The 14,581-nt window shown below is 50.8% G+C and overlaps 1 long non-coding RNA gene and 1 pseudogene across 5 annotated transcripts in view; one reads left to right on the top strand and one right to left on the bottom strand.

Annotated features, from left to right (window-relative positions):
• LOC132479036 (uncharacterized) overlaps window positions 1-14,581 on the top strand; it is a 64,425-nt gene that overhangs the window by 39,008 nt on the left and 10,836 nt on the right. For all 5 annotated transcript variants that reach the window (XR_009530443.1, XR_009530446.1, XR_009530442.1 and 2 more), the window contains one exon: window positions 9,331-9,407. This is a non-coding gene — a long non-coding RNA (uncharacterized LOC132479036). The remainder of the gene's footprint in view (window positions 1-9,330; window positions 9,408-14,581) is intronic.
• On the bottom strand, window positions 582-13,798 carry LOC132479035 (probable ATP-dependent RNA helicase DDX28; annotated as a pseudogene).

The raw sequence follows: 14,581 nt of genomic DNA, 5'->3' as shown, positions 1-14,581 counted from the left end.
TACTCAACAGAGCAGGAACTCAGTCAGTAGGCTATTTGTGTGGAAGGAAATGAAGTCGCTTCCATGGCAGAAGAGCCCCCACCGCAGCAACCTTCGTCCCAGAGCTGCTGGCTGACCTTCTGGCCAGGATCCCTCCTACCTCAGCGTGGAAGGCCCGGCCTCGTGGAGAAGTGTAGGTTCTGAAGAAAGACCTGGCACCTGGGTTCTGCTGCTACACTTGCCTTATCTTGTGGCCCTTGTGGCTCTAGCTTTCCCAGAAACCTCAAGGGCTAAGTGCCTGTGCTTGCTCAGAGGCCGCACGCCATTCCCCATTTCCAGCCTCAGGCCCTCCCGCTAGCTGCCTCCTCTAGGGACCCCCTCCCCCCAACACACACACACACACACACGCACACTGGGGATGTGCCTTCTCACAGCAGCTCAACCACTGAGATGATTTAGGGACTGTACCCAAACTCCTGCATCCCCAGCCTCTCAAGTTTTTGCTCTGATCCCTGGCACCCCCTGGAGCTGTTCCACCTTTGGAACCTTTCCCAGGTGGCAGGGTGCCTAGCACAGGGGTAGTGACCTAAGTCTGAGCACTGGCGACCCTAGAAATCTGTTACAGAAAAGCATTTTATTGAGCAGTAAGGGACGCCACTGGGGACGGAAAGGCCTGGCAATAAAGGAGCATGTGAACCTCGGGACAGGGTGCGTGCTGCTTGACTCTCCATCCTGTTCTTGCTTCAGGGAGCAGGGCTTCCTGGGCCTCTCTATCCTGCCTCCTGAGACCCCAGGCAGGAGGCTCTTTGGGAAGCCACAGATTGCTGCTTTCAGTTTCAAAAAGCCCAGCTCCCCACTGGTTTGTGGTGGTGGCCGCTGACAATGGCTCAGGGCAGGAGCCCATGTGGTAGACTGCTAAGGCTTCTCTGCACCCTGTCTCTGCTCCTGCATCCTCCTCGGCTCGCAGAGTGCAGACTTCACTTTCTTCAGCTCACAAAGGGGCCCGTGAGGATTGAGCAGAGGAATGCCAGGTTTTCTTCCAGGCCAGCTTCCGCCCTGGGATGTTCAGGGCAGGCTCTCATTTCAAACCTCACTTTCTGAGGCTCCTGGCTTATGGCCATTTAGTGTGCAGGGAGGCTCCTGGCTGAGGAAGGCTCAGACAGAACGACGCAGGTTCTAATCTGTGGTAGTGGGCAGTGGGGGGGCGGGGCGGGAGGGGTCACTGCAGGAAGAGGCATTCGCTGTCTTAGGCAGTTAAACCATTGCCCTGTCTTCAGAATGGTTCAGCCAGCAAGATTCTGTGGAGTCCGCCTCCTGGCACCATGCTACAATCGCCGGATTTTGGGTCTGGAGCAACCGAGATCTTCGTCCGACTCTTCCGGAGCTTGCTTTCTCTCGGGAGCACATCTGGGGACTGGCTTCTCGGCTTCCGCCTTTGCTGGCATGGCCAAAGGAGCATCCCCGTAGGCCCGGTAGCCACCAACCAGGCAGTATGTCTCCCCATGCCGGCCCAACTGCGTTTCTCCACACCCTCGGTTGAGGACATGGTAGTGACCAGGTTTAGGAGGAGAAATGGGAGCCACAGCTGCTGCAAAGAAAATCAGAACTGATCAGTCACTTCTGCTGTACACAGTCTCCTGCCAGAATTTCCCTCTCTCATGTCTCTCCCAGTTTCTGGCTGAAGACCTTTAATCTACTTGACATCCAAAACACAGACTTGGCCCATCACCTCTATGAGTCCCTAGAGAAGGGACACTGGCTGTAAAAGCAATTCCTAGAGCCTACGGCTGCATCAGGTGAGGTAGTCTCTTCACCGTTGCCAGGGAAAACAGTAGAACCCGAAAGAAATTGCAATCATGATCCTCTCCATCTCTCCCTTCCACAACAGAGAAAACATTTCTTGCAGTGTGTCACTTCTGAGGCTTTAATGGAAACGTCTTTCAAGTTTTGGAAAAAGATAATCTAATATAAATTGGTTAAGGACCCCTCCCACTTTGGCAACCCCTCTTGGGCCCCATTTATAATGCCTGTTACAACCACACTGAACTCTAGCCCTCTGATACTTTTATCTAGATTAGAACAAGGCCAAATATTGAGGCAGAGTGATCAAGAGACTCAGAACCGGGTTCTGGGTACCAAGTGTAGGCTCACATGCACCCAGCCTCCTGGGACACCATCTGCTCAGCCCTCCAGTCTCACTAGCACTTCATCACCCCCCTTGGTTCTTCTGGTCTTCCCATGAATATGGCACCACCCTCTCCCCTAGTACTCAGCAGCTCAGTATGGGATGTGTCTGAGGGGACCGATATAGATGTGTACATGACAGCACAGAGGTGCCTGGGTTTGAAGGTGCGGTTCAAGAGTGGCCCTCTTCCTCAAACTGCTCCGTTTACCATCTGCCAACAAAAATGCACTTGCCTTTTGCTAAGAGGCCAACCAGGAAAGGGTCTGAATGGAAGCATCCTGTAGCCCAAAGCAGAAGGCAACATTTATAAAGATCAGAAGCTTCCTGCACACTAGTTCAGGGATGACCTTTCACTTGTCCTCAGCAGTGAGCACTGTGGGACCCTGAAGGTGTCCCAGGTCACTGGTATTACTTACAGCTGGGAAAGTGCTGAGGTTTACGTAGTGGGCAAGCCCCACAGGAACATGTGGCAGCCAGGTGAGGTTGTGTGTACACCATGCCTCTTCTACAGATGCCCGGTCTTGGTGTACCTGCTGCACTGCCCAGCCAGGGAACAGAGCACAGGTTTGAGTAAATATAGACGATCCGGTCAGACACTCTCTCTCAGACAACCAAAGAGATTGGTATCGGGTGGAGAACTGGTAGGGAAGTTTCTCTGAGGGCAGCACGTTTCTATAGTTACACTGCCATGGAAACTGTGAGAAGGCCTGTGAGGTCATCACTACCCAGTGAGGTCATAATAAGGAACCTGTGACTTGCGGGTCAGGCTTCAGGAGGAGGGGCAGTTTTGTGGAGGAGAGCAGGGTGGAGGCAGAGGTACTCTGCCTGGCCCCTCACACCTGGGCTTCCCCACCCATGCCCTAGTCTAGTAGACACCCCACATGGGGCGTGCAGGTGGGCTGGTACAGCCCCAGGGGCCCCAGGAGAGCAAGAGAGACCCACATTCTGAAATTGGCTTGAGAGGCAAGATTAACGTTAAGAGACAGCTAGGTTGTATGGCACTGACCCTAAGAGGCAGAGAATTGTGTGGACTGGGGAATCAGGGAAGGCTCCTTGGCAGTGGGCCTGAAGGACAAGTGAGATCTGGATCCATGGGGAAGAGAGGGAAGACATTCCAGTTTGGAAGAATACAAGCAAAGACACACTCTTCTCGACCTTGTCCTGCCCCAAATATAAATTCATAGAACCCTCACATTTTTACACCTGAGGGCTTAGAAAAACCAAGATGTTAAGGAGCCTACCCAGTGTTACACAGCTAGTGGAGAGGGGTTCTGCTCAATGGTTATGTTCGTGTCGGGGCTCCGGATTTACAGCTGATAGGAATGTGAGGACGAGCTCATGCCGTTTCAAACATTTCCAAGTGATACTGAGAGAGATGTTAAAGGTGCAAAATGAGGGTGCTGAATGACCTCACAAAGTGGGAATGGTGGGTCCATTTTAATATGAAATTCAAAACAAATTCATGACAAAAGGACATAATACAAAATGACAACATAATCATTACACTCCCCTCTCCCCTAGAAGTAAAAATCATTATAATCCTCTCTCTCTCCACCATGAAAGGATGAGATAAAGGCTCAGCAGCAGCCCCTGTGAAAATCATGGTCAACACTGTGAAGAGGGGTTAGTAAGACAACTTGGTCCGACTCAGAGAAGGAAAGAGACAATTCTGCCCTTAGCCTGATCAGGCCCACAGGAAGGAACCACATTTGGGGCAGCTTTTGATAGTGTGGCAATGAGAGAGAACCTTCTTTAGGAGGGGACTCCCTCTTGCCGACCTTGAGAAAGCAAAGATGGGACCTTCGTTTACTGGGGCTGTTGCAGAGGGGATGTGCCCAGGAGGTAGAGACTGCTTGGACTACCCTTTTAGAGGTTGGGCCACCCTGGTTGAGAACCACAGCACCTTCTGTCCCTAAACTGCTTGAATCAGTGGGTGCCCGTTAGGACAGACGAAGTCAGGCCTCATTGGAGCAGACTGCCTTTTGGAGTGGTAGAAGGTAAATGTGAAGGGGAATGCTCTGGCGGAGGTTTGTCACGGCAGGTGGGCCAGCATGAGACCATTCAGAATCTCCAAGGCTCCAGAGATTACTTGGCTGGGAGCATCCCTCTGATGTGGTGTGGGGACTCCTACCTTAACAGGACCTGGCTGGGCATCTGGGGGAGGCAGAATAAACGGTTTATTAACTTAAGAGAGTGAGAGAATCACCTGGGGGGTTCCACCAAACCACTTAAAAAGCCTTGTACCTGGATTCTTGAGCCAACCCTCAGAAAACTTATCTAGATCTGGAGTAGGGCTCAGGAAGCTGCACTTTTAATAAACTTCCTGGGCAGTCCCACCACAGTGGTCCATGGATAGAGAGACCAAATTATTGTGTATTCTCGGTTGCTTTTGGGAGTCAAAGTGGGCAATATTAAAAACTGCAGCAGGCATATGTATAAACAGGGAATATTCAAGGCAAGCAGAGGTGTATAGTTATTCTATGCATGAATCAGATTTGAGGAAAGCTAGCCTGGTGGTTAAAGAACACAACCCTGAGGACAGACAAACCAGATTCTTTCCTACTGACTTGTGTGATTTTGACCAAGTTCTTTTATCCTTCTGACTGTTTCTTCAAATGGAAAAGAGTTATGACTGTACATTTAGCACAATATTCTCTTTCGGCAAAGGTTGCTCTGGGTCCATCTGTGTTCTCTGCAACTTAACCCTTTCCAGTGCGCAAGCATTTTTAAGTTGTTTGGTGAAGTATTACATTTGACTTTCAACAGTTCATTACTTTGGGCAAAGCTTATATAATGCTGCAGAGACTAGAACCTATGCAGAGATAGTGAGAGGATGTTATAAGCTTATTCTGCTGGTTTATAAAAAAGTTTAACCTTTTCTTCTCTTCCTCCACCTGCCACCAAGAGATGAGAAAGAAGGCAGAGCCTGGAAATGCACACCAAGCAATATTTCTGTGTCAGTTTGCCTTTTATTCCTCTGCCAGTACTTCCCAGAGAGATTTCACCAAAAGTGCCTAAGCTTGCCATGGCCATTGTTGTGAAGAAAATTTCTCTTTATTGCTAGTCACATCCCCTTTTCCTTCTCCTGGAGGCTTAATGGATGTTTGGGGGCAGGAAACAAAATTTAAACTAAAACATCCATTGAAAGAGCCTTCGTCCTAAGTGTGGTAGTTTGGAGTGTGAATCTTCTCAGGGTCTACTGAATTCTGCCCCAGTGGAAACTGTTATTAAGGGGCACCCATAGAAACATCGCTTATTGTTAGAAACCATGACATAATACAGAGCCAAGATCAACATTATTCTTCACGTGAAAGACTACAGAGAGCCAAGCTCAGTAGTTCACCCTCAAGTGTTGGCCAGCAACTTACCTTTTGAAGCCAGACAGCAGCCCGGGTCTTCAGAAGGTGACTAGGCAGCTCAGAGCACCCTACTGACAAGTGTGCTCACCCATCCAGCACAGAGGGAAAGGTCCCTGTTATGGCATCATATATAAGCCTGCTGCAATAAGGTTTGCTGGTGCAAAGGCTCTCTTCACTGAGGACCCCAGTCCTGGAAGGCTTCTCCTCCAGCGAGCTGCCAGTTCAATCTTCTGAGCCAGGCTCACGTCCCAGGGATGGGTCACAAAGCTGATGACAGTAACTGGCACCTCGATCCCCACCCAGCCCACCCTCCCTGCTCTGTGGGTGTAGTCTTGCAGGGTGAGAGGGAAATCATAATTGATGACTAGCTCCACCTGGGTGCTGTCCAGGCCCTGAGAGGCGATGTCTGTGCAGAGAAGAATGTCTCGGGAGCCCTTCTGGAAGGACTGGAAGATGCCTGCTCTCATTGAGGCTGGCATTTGTCCCTGCAGTCGTAAGTGTTGGATTTTGTGGTCATCCATAATATATACCCCAGCCAGTTCACAGTGCTGTAGCAATTACAGAACACCAGAACAGTTCCTGTGGCGCCAGTCCTATATGCTCTGTCATGCTGCCTAAGGATCTGTAACAACCCAGTCACCTTCTCTGTTCCCTTCGGCCTCATGAATGTCTGTCTGACATGAGGCATGATGCAGTGGAGCTTGTCACTGGTAACGGGGGTTAGAGAGTCTAAGCTGGCAACTTTACTCAGCAGCTGGCCTCCACCTTCGGGAAATGTGGCACCCACCAGCACTAACTGAGCTTTGGGATTGAAGGGGTCTTTTATGTCAGCTGAGCCTTCTGCTATATGGCTCCCCTCCAAGATGTAACCCACCAGTTCCAGGAAGATTTCATCCAACAGCATGTCTGCATCATCCAACACCAAGAAGGAGAGCTGCTCCAGGCTGATCAGTTGAGTTTTCAGGGCCTTCCACAGAACCCCTGGAGTGGCCACCAGAATATCTGCTGGAGGTTGTTTGGACAGTTGCAGCCTGATCCTCCTCATGCCATGGCCTCCCCCTAAGTCCCGCACCTGGAGGTCCAAGGAGCTGCCCAAGGCCTGGGCCATGGCACGCACCAGTTCGGCTAATTCTCGAGAAGGCACAAGAACCAAGCCTCGAGGAGCAGGGATACGACAGGGGTCCAGGCTTGGCTGGCCCAACAGCCGTTGAAGGAGAGGTAGCATGTAGCTGAGAGTTTTGGCACTGCCGGTTTTTGCGGCGCAGAGAATGTGGCGGCCACGAAGAAGTGGGGGAATGGTACTCGACTGCACGTTTGTGGGCTGAACAACTTCGGGAGCAGCCTCCTGTAGCGCGCTCAGAACCGGGAGCTCCAGACACACTTCAGTGCAGCTGCCCTTGGGCGAAAGATTCCGCGGCGCTGGAGCCTCATGTTGCGTGCACTCGATGGAGAAATGGTCCGCGTGGGTGCACCGATTCCTCCAGCCCCACGAAGAGAGTGGCACGGGTTCCAAGAGCCCAGCGTGAGGTGAGCCGGCTGGTTCAAGTCGGGTCGCCGCACTGACATCAGCATCAGCCCAGGACGCGCCAGCATCGGCCGCGGGGGGGCTACGCTGGCCGCTATGCCGCTCTTCCTGCTGCCGCTGTAGAGCCCGCAGGATGCGCACCACGGGCAGCGGCTCGTTGGGACCGCGGACCGTCAGGTCCCGGCAAAGCGCCAGAAGCAACCGAGCCGCGAGCGACAACAGCCGCAGCCGCCGTGCCATAGCCATACTCCGCTTGCTGCGGGAGAGGCGCAAGACAGTGCCGTCACAGGCGCGCCAAGGCCTCGCGGACGGTGGCTGGCGCGGCTCAGTAAGGCCCGCGGAATCGGCGAACTCTGTGGAAGGAGCGGGACCTGTAGAGCTCACCAGCGGCGAGGTGTGTAGGTCCGAACCGGGGATGGTGACTCCAGACCCCGGCCAACCTTGGGGAAGGGTGCGCGACGGAGGCACGACCGGGGTCCGGCGATACGCGGCGATGGGGCCCTGGCATTACGAACCAGGAGGGCGGAGGGCTTCTGGCGATCCGATGTCCGATCCCTGCCGTGCTCTTTTGTCGCCCTCACAGCTCCTATCATGGCTTGGCCAGTTCGGGTCTCCCCCTGTGACTTATGATGAGGGTGCGGCGATGTTTTCCCAGATGTGGCCCCGTGTAAGGTCTTTGAATACAAGTATTTATTGAGCGTCTGAGTGAATGGGTCAGGCCTGGGGGCCGAGACCAGGAGTCCGGAGTCATAGGTCCAGGCTCACCCTTCCCTTAGAGCTCCCCAGAGAGCTGAGGGCCCCGAGGGCAAGCTGATGGCTTTCAGCGTATCTTCTCTTCAGTCAAGAGAACTCATCTCTTGGTACTTTTCCCCTTTCTTTTCAGCTGAGGTTCATTCTCCCCTCCCTTGTCACCCTTTCCAAATTCTCATCCTGAACCCACTGCTTTCTTGGGTAGTTCACCTCCAACGGCTTTCCAGTCAGATACCTCAATTCCGTAAATGGCAGAGAGGAGGGTCCTGCTACAGGTTTGTGTCTTGTCTCACAAAGTCACGGTCAGGCAGAATATTTTACTTTAATTCAGTTGTTCAGGTTGCCAAAAAGCCTTAGACAACAGGTACTTCCTGAACGGATACCGAAAATGGGTGTCCGATCATTTCTGTAATTTCCAGTGTCTTGGGTAGGAGATAAGGTAAACGTGGATTAATCAAATCACCTGGGAGGTTATTAACATCTGGCGAAAGAGTTTTACTTTCATCAGATACCATTATAGAGATAAATACTATCAAATTTCAAATAGCATTTTGATACACGATAGACGTTCTGGAGAGTTGAATGCTAAGCCAGCAGAGGAGAGGGTTTTGAGTCCTCATGGGTGAACAGAGTCATTGGAAAGAGCAGTGGCTCTTGAGTGAGGGTGATCTTGCCATCACCCGTCCTCCAGAACGTTTGACAATGGCTGGAGACATTTTCCTTGGTCACATCCAGGGTGTGTGTGTGGGGGGGGGCGGTGCTGCAGACATCTAGTGGGTAGTGGCCAGGATGCTACTACATATCGTACAAGGCATAGGACAGCTCTCCCCACCACCCCAAAAGAATTATCTGGCCCAAAATGTCAATAGTGTGCTATGGAGAAACCTTGGCTAGAGGCTGAGGACTGAAGAGAGGCTGAGGTTCTCACATGTACTCTCACATCAGGTTGTCAGTCACATTTGCCAGACCCTTGTGTGGCCCTGCCACTTTCCTAGAATCTGTAGCAGGCACACTGATGCCATTGCTTGTCATGGCCTTGGGATGAGAAAACCTTGGGGGCTCCTCAAGGTCATAAACACAGGAAGGAAGGAGTGATTTAGGAGGGTGACGTGGGAGAAGAGAGCTTTAGGAAGAACAAAATTGTCCTCATGTGTTTGGGAAATGTGCCAGATGGAAAAGAGATGAGGTGTGCCATGGGGTGTACCATTGCAGAAGGCAGACTGGGACTGATGCATGACAGGGAGTCAGATTCTGAATTTGATATAGACTTCTGTAGCAACTAGAAGTGCCTAGACCTGTCTAGACAGTTCTGGGTTTTCTGTCACTGCAAAGTTCATGTATAGGCTGATGACCAGTGACTGGTGATATGAAAGAGGGGATTTCATATAAAGGATGCTCTAAGATATTGTGATTCTACACCACTTTTATTATTCTTTCCCAGAACCTGGAGCTCCTCGTTCGTTAGCTGAAGAGCTCCTTGGATGTCTGCTCTGACAAGTTTCATCCATTTACATGTGCCACTCATTTTTCAGGTACAAAACAAAGAATCGCTTTGCACAAAGCCAGAAGGGATACACTGAAAGAATGATCAGAAAAGAATAATACATAGGTATGTATTTACATTGACTTTCTCCACATATTTGAGACAGGGTAGCTGGTTAGTGGCTGCTTTCTCGTGCTCGAGCCCTTACAAAGTGATCTCCTCAGAATGTCATAGAGATTGGAGCCTATCTAAGCCTGTGTGTCTCTGCCCGTGGCCCCTAGTTTCTTCGTGTCATTGCTTTAGATACTGTGTAAGGCCCTTCTCTTTTCCTCCGATCACAGCAGACATTGAGTAACCTCTAGTTCTGACTGAGATGCATATTTCACATTATAGTACTTTGAAATGAGAAAGGTTTACCTATTGTGGAAACAAATGTAGGCTCCTGGGAATGTTAGTGTCACATGGTAATGTTTTTCCCAGGGCTGCCATGGTAAGTGACGTTGCCTGGTTACTCCCTAAGTTTTGAAAAGAATGTCTCCTTGGATCTCAGGTGATAGTGGTACATTCCTTCCTTCATTTATTCACTCAGTATATATTTTCTGAGCACCATGTATGTCCCAGGTACTTTTCATATGGACAGTGAATGAAACAGACAAAATTCCTGCCCTAGTGAAGTGTATATTCTGATTTAATTGGCTTGGGGTGAGGTCTGGCCATTGGTAGTTTTAAAAATCTCTCCAGATGATTCTAATGCACAGTTAGGTTTGAGAATCACAGTTATAAATGAAGTACTTGGGGAACTGCAAAGGCATTGCAGAAATAAAAAGTGACTGGCTATTGGTATTCCTTCGCTATTCCTGCATTCTCCTGCCTGCATCCAGACTGTTGTACAAGTGCTGATTATTTTCTATTCAGCCCTTTTCGCTGTTTGCCTAGACCCTTTATACCTCTTTCTAACCTAACACCCTACCTCCTTCTGGTCTTTCAACATCCAGTCCATCATCTGTTTGGGATTTATCCTAAAGTTGGTGGGAAGCCATTGCAGGGTATAAACAGGGAAGTGGTGTTAGCAGAGATGCCTTTTTCAGACACCATACTGGCTATTGTAAGAGAATGGATAGGAGGGGGCAGGAGAAGATTTGGGGAGACTCATTAGGAGACTGGCTTTGTGCACAGTGGTGGCCTTGGAGGTGGAGTAAAGCAGGCAGGTGAGAGTCATATTTGGAAGGTTAGTGATGGCTTGGAGGCGAATAGGAGTAAGCGATGAATTGGATGTGGGGAATGTGGGTTAATGGTGTGTAATTGCGTAAATGGAGGTGCTACTTACTGAAATGGGAAAAATTTTCTCCCCACATATTGGCCTGATAAACACCTTCTCACCCTTTAGACCTTGAATCAGAGATCCTTTCTTTTTTTATTTTAATATATTTTATTTTATTTCACTTTTATTTGGGCTGCAGTGCCGGCTTTCAGGATCTTAGTTCCCCAACCAGGGATTGAACCCAGGCCCCCTGAACTGGAGTCACAGGGTCCTAACCAGAGGACCACCGGGGAATTCCCAGCAGAGATTTTTTTCTTTGGTTTTTTTTTTTAAATATAAGATTTAATTAATTAATTTTTGGTCGCGTTGGGTCTTCGTTGCTGCGCGTGGGCTTTCTGTCGTTGCGGCGAGGAGGGGCTACCCTTCGTCGTGGGGCACGGGCTTCTCACTGCAGGGGCTTCTCTTGTTGCGGAGCACGGGCTCTATGTGCGCGGGCTTCAGAAGTTATGGCGCATGGGCTCAGTAGCGGTGGTTCGTGGGCTTAGTTGCTCCGAGGCATGCGGGATCTTCCTGGAGCAGGGAGCAAACCCCTGTCCCCTGCATTGGCAGGTGGATTCTTGTTTTTGTTTTTGTTTTGTTTTGTTTTAAACATATTTATTGGAGTATAATTGCTTTACAATGGTGTGTTAGTTTCTGCTGTATAACAGAGTGAATCAGCTCTATGCATACGTATATCCCCATATCCCCTCCCTCTCGAGTCTGCCTCCACCCTCCTGATCCCACCCCTCTAGGTGGTGGCAAGGCACTGAGCTGATCTCCCTTTGCGATGCCACTGCTTCCCACTACCTAGCTATTTTACATTTGGTATTGTATATACGTCAGTGCTACTCTATTACTTCATCACAGCTTACCCTTCCCCCTCCCCGTGTCCTCAAGTCCATTCCCTACGTCTGCGTCTTTATTCCTGTCCTGCCCCTAGCTTCATCAGAACTATTTTATTTTTTTAGATTCCATACATGTGTGTTAGTGTACGGTATTTGTTTTTCTTTCTGACTTACTTCACTCTGTATGACAGACTCTAGGTCTATCCACCTCAGTACAAGTAACTCAATTTCGTTTCTTTTTAAGGCTGAGTAATATTCCATTGTATATATGTGCCACATCTTCTTATCTATTCGTCTGTCAATGGACACTTGGGTTGCTTCCATGTCCTGGCTATTGTAAATAGTGCTGGCTGGCGGATTCTGAGCCGCTGCGCCACCAGGAAAGTCCATAGAGATTATTTTTTGAGGGAGGCCCTCCTCAACCCCCATCAGTCTCTTCGCTGCTGAGCTAGACTCCTACAGCCTTACGTAAGTGCTCCATCATAGCACCATGCACACTTTTATTTTCACACATATCTGTAAGTTCCCTTTTTATAACCCTCTGTTCTATTGAACCTTACCCTCCTGCCTCATCTTTCTGTCTCTAGTGCCTAGCAGTGCTTGGCATATCTTAGGGGCTCAGTCAGTGTCCGTTGAATAAATAATTGGAGACAGAGTACGAGGCTTAGGAAGGTTGATCAAGGCTTTGTCTTCTACACGTGGAGTAGGAGATGCCCTTAATACATCCGAGTGGGGATGTGTTTTGAGCAGTTGGTGTGAGGTTGGGATGCCTTTGGAGATGATCGTGGCCAGTAGTTTATACCATGGGAGTGAATAAATTTGTGGGGCAGGATGTGTGAAATTAGCAGGGAAGAGGGCCCACGACTGAGGAGCAACCTCAACATGTGAGGGCAGGAGGTGAAACCAGGAAAAGAGACTGCAAAGCAGGGGTAGAGAGAAAAACTGGGAGAGTGTGCGGTCGACGAACCCAGGAAGGAGAGAGATCAAGCAAGAGGGGAGGCTTCACCGTGCCATGTGCTGCTAGCAGAACACGATTGAGGACAGGTCAGTGTCTCATAGATTGAGCCACTTCGAGGTAATTGGTGACTTGAATCAGAGCAGTTTTGGGAGAGTGGCAGAGGGGGAGGGCATGCCGGAGTGGGCTGAGTAGTACAAAGGTAGTACCTCTGAGAAGAGCATGCTTGGCAAGCTTTGTGGTTTTTAGGAGGGACCGAGTTTGCTTAGAATAAATAAATTAACAGTTATCTCTGGGCCACGGGATTTGGATTTTCTTCGTTTTACTCCTGTTGCTCTACCTTCAAAATATTTTTAGAATGTGACCACTTCTCGCCACCTCCCCTGCTATCTCTCCGTCCTGAGCCACCATCATCTCTGACATCGGTGGCAGAAGAGCCTTCTGGTGATCTGCCAGTGTCTACCATGGCCCCCACAGTCTGTTTTTCATACAGCAGTCAGCGTGATCATGGGGAATGTGGTCCGTCATGCCACACCTCTCCTTAAAAGCCTTCACTGGCTCCTATCGTGAAGCGCTAACACAGCCCGCAGAGCGTCCGACAAGGCCATTTGGGGTCCGACCACTGTGTCCTACCTGCTCACTGCTCTCCATCCATTGTGTATCTGACTTCCATTACCCTCTTCTCCTTTCTGTGCTGCAACCACAGTGGCCTCCTTCCTGTTCTTCTAACCCACCAGACAAGCTCCTGCCCCAGGGTCTTTGCACCGGCCCTTACCTCTCCTGTGTGCTCTTCCATTAGATACGAACTTGGCTAACTCAGATCTCTGCTCAGATGTCACCTGCTCATTGAAGTTTATCTGGGCTCCTCTATTTAAAATTTTAACCTATGGGGATGAGGTGGGGGGGAAATGGGTGCGTGTGGTCAGAGGATACAAACTTCCAGTTACAAGACAAATACGTTCTGGGATGTAATGTGCAGCATGGCAACTGTGGTTAAAAATACTGTATTGTATCTTTTTTCATTCTATTTATTTGTTTACTTTTGACTGTGTTGGTCTTCGTTGCTGCACGTGGGCTTTCTCTAGTTGCGGTGAGCGGGGGCTCCTCTTCATTGCGGTGCACCGGCTTCTCATTGTGGTGGCTTCTCTTGTTGGGGGCCACCGGCTCTAGGCACGTGGGCTTCAGTAGTTGCGGCACGTGAACTCAGTCGTTGTGGCAGCGGCCCAGGTCGCGCCAGCACCGGCCGCGGGGGGCTCCACTGCCCACTCTGCCGCTCTTCCTGCCGCCGCTGTAGAGCCTGCAGGATGCGCACCACGGGCAGGGGCTCGATGGGACCGCAGACCGTCAGGTCCCGGCGAGGCGCCAGAAGCAACCGAGCCGCGAGCGACAACAGCCGCAGCCGCCGTGCGAGACCCATACACCCCTTGTTGCGGGAGAGGCGCATGACAGTGACGTCACAGGCGCGCCAAGGCCTCGCGGACGGTGGCCGGCGCAGCTCAGTAAGGCCCGCGGACTCGGCGAACTGTGTGGAAGGAGCGGGACCTGTAGAGCTCAGCAGCGGCGAGGTCTGTAGGTCCGAACCGGGGATGGTGACTCCAGACCCCGGGCAACCTTGGGGAAGGGTGCGCGGCGGAGGCAGGACCGGGGTCCGGCGATACGCGGCGATGGGGCCCTGGCATTATGAACCAGGAGGGCGGAGGGCTTCTGGCGATCCGATGTCCGATCCCTGCCGTGCTCTTTTGTCGCCCTCACAGCTCCTGTCATGGCTTGGCCAGTTCGGGTCTCCCCCTGTGACTTATGATGAGGGTGCGGCGATGTTTTCCCAGATGTGGTCCCCGTGTAAGGTCTTTGAATACAAGTACTTATCGAGAGTCTGAGTGAATGGTCAGGCCTGAGGGCCAAGACCAGGAGTCCGGAGTCGTAGGTCCAGGCTCACCCTTCCCTTAGAGCTCCCCAGAGAGCTGAGGGCCCCGAGGGCAAGCTGATGGCTTTCAGCGTATCTTCTCTTCAGTCAAGAGAACTCACCTCTTGGTACTTTTCCCCTTTCTTTTCAGCTGAGGTTCATTCTCCCCTCCCTTGTCACCCTTTCCAAATTCTCATCCTGAACCCACTGCTTTCTTGGGTAGTTCACCTCCAACGGCTTTCCAGTCACATACCTCAATTCCGTAAATGGCAGAGAGGAGGGTCCTGCTACAGGTTT

The sequence above is a fragment of the Mesoplodon densirostris genome, chromosome 18 (genome assembly GCF_025265405.1).
Source record: "Mesoplodon densirostris isolate mMesDen1 chromosome 18, mMesDen1 primary haplotype, whole genome shotgun sequence".
Lineage (NCBI taxonomy): Eukaryota > Metazoa > Chordata > Mammalia > Artiodactyla > Ziphiidae > Mesoplodon > Mesoplodon densirostris.
The sequence above is the reverse complement of the archived record's forward strand: the minus strand, read 5'-3'. Positions and strand labels throughout refer to the sequence as shown.